We start from the raw sequence: 5717 nt of genomic DNA, 5'->3' as shown, positions 1-5717 counted from the left end.
TGCTCACCACAAATAAGGCGGGACCCCAGTACTGAGGTGGGAAAGTAATAAACTGCACACCCACAGCAGTGGAGGCACGCCTGGAGGGTGGATAGTGAAGATAGCTGGGTTTGGATTGGAGAGATTGGGCTAGTCGTAGTACTTGCCAAGGTCGTAGGTAGGTGCTAGGTGGGTAGTCGGAGTCCGGAATGCCATGGTCTAGGGTTGAAGCCAGGAGAGTAGTCGAGAGTCCATAAGCCATGGTCAGGGATGGAGAAGAGCGGAAGGTAAGAGGCAAGCCGGGGTCAGTAATCCAGAGAATGGTCCAAAGTCTAGCCGGGTTGGTACACGGGGAGGCAAGCAACAACAAGGTGAAGGCAGTAATGAAGACAAGGCAGGCACAGGGAAATGGGAACACAAAGTTACCTATGACTATGCTCAGCCAAAGTGTGAATGCACTAGCTGAGCATATATAGCAGAAGGGAACCACTGGGACAGAAGGGAGGAGCAGAGGTGTGTGCACAACAGAGGCAGGGATAGTCTGTGAATGGTGCAGGAGACAGGTGAGGTTGATCAGAGTTGACGCGCAGCTGGGAAGCGGTGCACGTGCGTCATGTGAGCGCGCCCAGCGTCACAGGCGGAGCTAAGCTATGTGGAATTCCTGAAAGTCCTCCGTGGGCGTGCGCACTCTGTAAGGTGTGTGGGAGGTTGCACAGCAGGGGGCAAAGAGGATGCACGCTGCGCGGGATGTGCCCTGAGAATCCTTGCAGCAAGAGGCTGTGCAGTGAAGGTAAGGAGGGAGCGCGTGGTGGAGGACGCGTTCCCCGATTCCTTACAGAATTTATACATAAATACAAATCAAATATTGTATGTAAAATTAGAGAACCATCAATGGGAAGAGAGAGAGAGAAAAACACACAAATTAGTGCATAAAAAATTGATATCAATATCTATGTTAAATCCATTAGGATATAAAGTATTAAGGTGGCATATCCAGAAAGATTCTCTCCGCGAAAGATCTATAAATCTGTTATTCCAATTGGGAACACTGATTCTATTCCCATATAGCAAATTGTGCGCATTTAATTTAGTGGCACACAATACCTAAGGTAGTGTAGAACCAACGTATGTGAATAGACTTTAAAATTCATAAATTAATTTTCAGCAACTCTATTGCAGAAACTTATAGGAATCTAACTAATATCCAGTCTAGACTTTAGCAGCCTAGGGGAGCCATTTATCTCCTAATTCATGAATTTCCTAGGTCACATAGTACCCAGATAGATGTGGTACTAGCGTCCCTTGCCAAGTGCTCTCTGCCCAGCTTCTCTCAGGAATTTTTATGATATAATGTATAGTACATCAATTTCAACTGGAATGAGCAGAACCATGTCCTTATTTAGAGTACAGGAAGGGCAAATGATATATCTCTTATGACAAAAGTATTGTTAATATAAATTATGTATATATGATATATTCATCACATTATATTGCCCTTTGCTGTACCTTATGACCTCCAACGCGGATATAAGATTCGCAACATAATTTTTAATGTTTAATGTTTATTGTTTTTGTTTGTTATGTATGTTACTAATGTCATTGGACATGTTATACCATGTTAATTTGATCTTTTTCTTCCCCCATGTCTTATTGTTCCCTTCCCCCCCCCCATTTTCCTCCTCTCCCCCCCCCCCCCTTCCATTACCTTCTCCTCCCCCCCCCTCCCCCCTCTTTGCCCGATCCCCTCGCGCGGCTATTATATGGTAGCTTTACCAGCTAAAACAGTGATATGCAGGGAAGATCAGTGTTATTGTTTACGGCGCGGCTTGTGCTGCCTGAGGGGCTGTGCGCGCGGCTTATTATGTGCGTCATACTCCAACCCACGAGATCGGGCATTTGATTGGAATAGAGCACTAACCAATGAGGCTCCTTACCGGCGATTTTCGCGCCAAAATACATAGCGCGATGACGCAAGGGGGAGGGGTTTACTCCATAAGACAGGGGGAATGAACGACGCGAGTCACCTCTATGATTAAGGACTACCCCAGTCCGAAACGCGTCAGAGTGTGTCCCCCATACCATGTTTTTTCAATAAATCTATATTTTTAAACCAACACCTTGCTGGTCTCCTATTCCATTGAGCTGTGCACCGCTGCAATCCTTGGATCTCTACCACTATTCCCATATAGGATAGACCAGTGGGGTCAGATTTGTGGTATTTCTTAAAGTGTAAAGAGACATTGTGGGTTTCCAATCCTTTGCTTAGCTTTGCATTTAAAACATTTAAAAAAGCCTTGCGGTCAGTTCATCACCCAGTCTGATCCACTGTTACATTCATTCTTTTTTGTTGTTAAGGTTATCGGTGGCAGTTTGTTATTTAAATTGTTAGCTTTAGAAAAGATGATTCGCGGTTTGTCGGGTAAAATAGTTTTTTAAAAATCGTCATTCTTAAGTACATGCCAATGTTTATTATTCTTTTAACATTGTATCACTTAAAAATTCTACTTGATTCTTGCATATAAAACTATGTCCGTGATAACCGTGCCTCCTCCCTTATAGCAGGCTTTATAATCCAATTTTTATTTTCTGTTAAATTATGAAAAGCGTCAATTTATTTTTTATGTTACAGAGCTGCCATCCCATTTAAAGGACAGAGCCCAAATGATTGTTATTAAATGAAATTGAATGGGATGATTAATTTGTGTTAGCAACATGTGATGTAACATCGCTATATATATGCATTGACCACCAACAAGGGTGTGGCAGTGAAAAGGACTCTTCTAGAAACCAATGTTTTAGAACCTGTCCAAACTAATTTTATAATTTCATAATATTTTTTCACATTTTAAGCCACAACTATTTTAACTTTGACAATACTTTTTACTTACAACAATGTGGCACCGTCATGGGGCCCAGATTCGCACCTAGTTATGCTAACTTATTTATGGGAATATGGGAGAATGACAATATTTTTATCAATAACCCTTATGGTGCGAATCTGGTCTGAGCTACCAAATGATCCAACTTCAAAATTTAAACTCTAATTAGATAAAATCTTACATCTGGCGTATACACAAGGTACCATTACTAAGCGTAATTATGATGGTCTTGTGTCTAGGCATCCGGTGGTTCCTACATTATATTTACCGCCTAAGATTCACAAAAACCTCTCCCACCCCCTCCGCCCCCCCCCCCCCTCCCGGGACTACCTACTGTTTCTGGCATAGGGGGTATGTCTGAGCCCATCTGCCGTTTTCTTTTCACATTTGTCTGTAGAAACCCTACCCTCTTATTTCAGAGAGACAATGGATGTACTTTCCAGATTAGACCAAATCACAGTAGATAGTAACACACTTATGGCTACTTGTGATGTAGAATCTTTATACACGAGCATCCATCATCATTATGGTTTGCTTGCTAAAGAATATTTTCTTTCCATGCAAAAATATATATATATATTTTTGGATTTCTAAACTTTTATTTACAAGAAGCCAGAAAGATGTGAGTTCACAATACAGGTTAATGAGAGAAACGCCGTGAATGAGACTTCTTACTCTTTAGGACCAGAATGATCAGCAGTGCATTACTAATCCCCTTGGCCCTGAAGGCGTTAGAAAACAAAGAAATAAACAAATATACATATATACAAATAGAAATACGTGATTCAAATGCCATAATGTCTTTACAGGCTTTTCCATTGCGCTTTCACAAAACTGGAATGTAAAACTGCATTCTCTTAAACCTGCAAATTGCTTTCCTTGGTCTGTACCACTTAAACCATTTTACATGACTATAAAGTGTAGTTTTAACTTTTCACGTGTATAAGAGATATAATGGAATAACGACTTTCAAAGTGCTTCTTTAAAAGATACACAAGTATACATGTACTAAAATAGGTTTATGGCAAAATGTTTTCCATGCAGAAATACTATGGCACTTGTTGCAAGGACAGACTTCACATAAAGGTGGCTCTGTACCCAGTAGATGAGATGTCTTTCATGTGGTAAAGAATTGTAATTGTCATCTGCACTGGCATAAAAAGTAGGACGAAATCAAATTCTAAGGTTAGGGCCATGTGGCCACTAGCTCTCGAAATCTGGTTTCCAAAATAAACCTTTAGTGGCCATTTTTCTCCACCACCCCTGGCAGGGATCAAAAAGCTATACATTAAGAGTACAATTATGTGCATTTCTGTATACAAAATAAAACATAATTTTAAATCATAAAACATAATTTTACTCTTGATGAGGTCATTAGTTGGCCTCGGAAGGGTCACATGTTGCCCTCCACTATCGGGCTTTAAGTTAATGCCACCACCTTGGACGTGGCAGCAGGCATAAATAAAATAATAAAAGGAGAACAGCATCTAAGAGAAACTAACACTGATGCATTGCAAGTTACTCCCTCTAGCCTTTCAGTAACTAGTTCTAACTCACTGATGCAAGGGAGTTGGGGGAACCGAGTCAATGCAAAAAAAAAAAATCTTTATATACTGTATGGATTCTAACAGAAGTTACATGATATTAGCATTAAATTAACAAATTAGGCGTTTGTGCCACATGGTTCATCGATCCAAAGTTGAAAAGACAAGTTGTTCAACAAACAGTATAACGCACTAGTCCTTTACCACATATCTCTCGTATACGGTGACAATGCCGTAAAATGCTTAGCATGCCATGAAATCTTTTGTCAATCTTTACTTGAGTAAATTCTTTGATATCTTGATCTACAATAAAAAACTGACCTTTTTGTTACCTCATCTTTAATTCTGCAGAGCAGTTTTTTTGGCATTATTGCTCAAAGACTTCATTGGCTGGTGAAGAATTTTGTACTTCCCCACAACTGCTTTGTTGATTTCTTCAATAATACTGTTAATACGATCATAGGTAAGACAATTTTTGATGTACGCTGGAATATTTCCAAATTCTTGTACTGTAATCAACTCCATTTCTTTAATTATCTTTTCCTTGGCAGGTTTCTTTGCTGGCTCGGGCTCTGTAACCTTAACTACTACTTCAGTCTTCACAGCCGATGCAGAATTGCTGCTTGAAGCTTTCTTGGGAAGGTATGCAGGGATGTTTTCTGTTAGTTGCGTTGCTTCAGATAAATCTCTCGAGAGGGCCCCCTGCAGCTCCTTGAGGGAAGTTGTTAGGCTTTCTTGGTACCGGACTTCCTTCTCCACTTTATTAAGAAGATCATGCAATGAATACATTTCATGTGCTACAGTACTTTACTAAGCACACTTGTCAAAGATGGATCTTGCCCAATGTTCCTTAAGTGAAGAGTTTTCTTGATAATGGAAATCTTGGAATTTACATGCGAACACAAATCTTCAAAGTCCGCAGCGTCCATTTTCTCAACAATATCGCTGGTCTCACCCGTAGGCGGAGGTTGATGCTGGCTGCAACTGCCAGGGATCTATTTAATTTTTTTAAAATAATTTTTATTTACAGACAAGAGGAACCGGGATGGAGCGACTTGTGCACCCTCCTATGCCAACCTGTTCCTGGGGTGGTGGGAAAGAGAGGTGGTGTTTTCCGACACACACTTGGAGTTGACAGGGCATGTTTTGTTGTGGTTTAGGTACATTGATGATATATTAATACTCTGGCAGGGTTCTGCTGCTGATCTGGCACAATGCGTCGATGTCCTAACCACAACACCCTTAACATTAAATTTACATTTAAATGAAGTGTCACACGTTGACTTTTTGGACCTGAGAATCATGATTGACTCTT

The 5717-nt window shown here is 40.7% G+C and overlaps 1 pseudogene; it reads right to left on the bottom strand.

Moving 5' to 3' along the window:
* Positions 1 to 4574: 4574 nt before the first annotated feature.
* Positions 4575 to 5331, bottom strand: LOC142469700 (SKA complex subunit 1-like; annotated as a pseudogene).
* Positions 5332 to 5717: the final 386 nt, after the last annotated feature.

This window comes from Ascaphus truei, chromosome 1, assembly GCF_040206685.1.
Source record: "Ascaphus truei isolate aAscTru1 chromosome 1, aAscTru1.hap1, whole genome shotgun sequence".
NCBI classification, from domain to species: Eukaryota; Metazoa; Chordata; class Amphibia; order Anura; family Ascaphidae; genus Ascaphus; species Ascaphus truei.
This window is presented reverse-complemented; position numbering and strand designations above follow the sequence as displayed.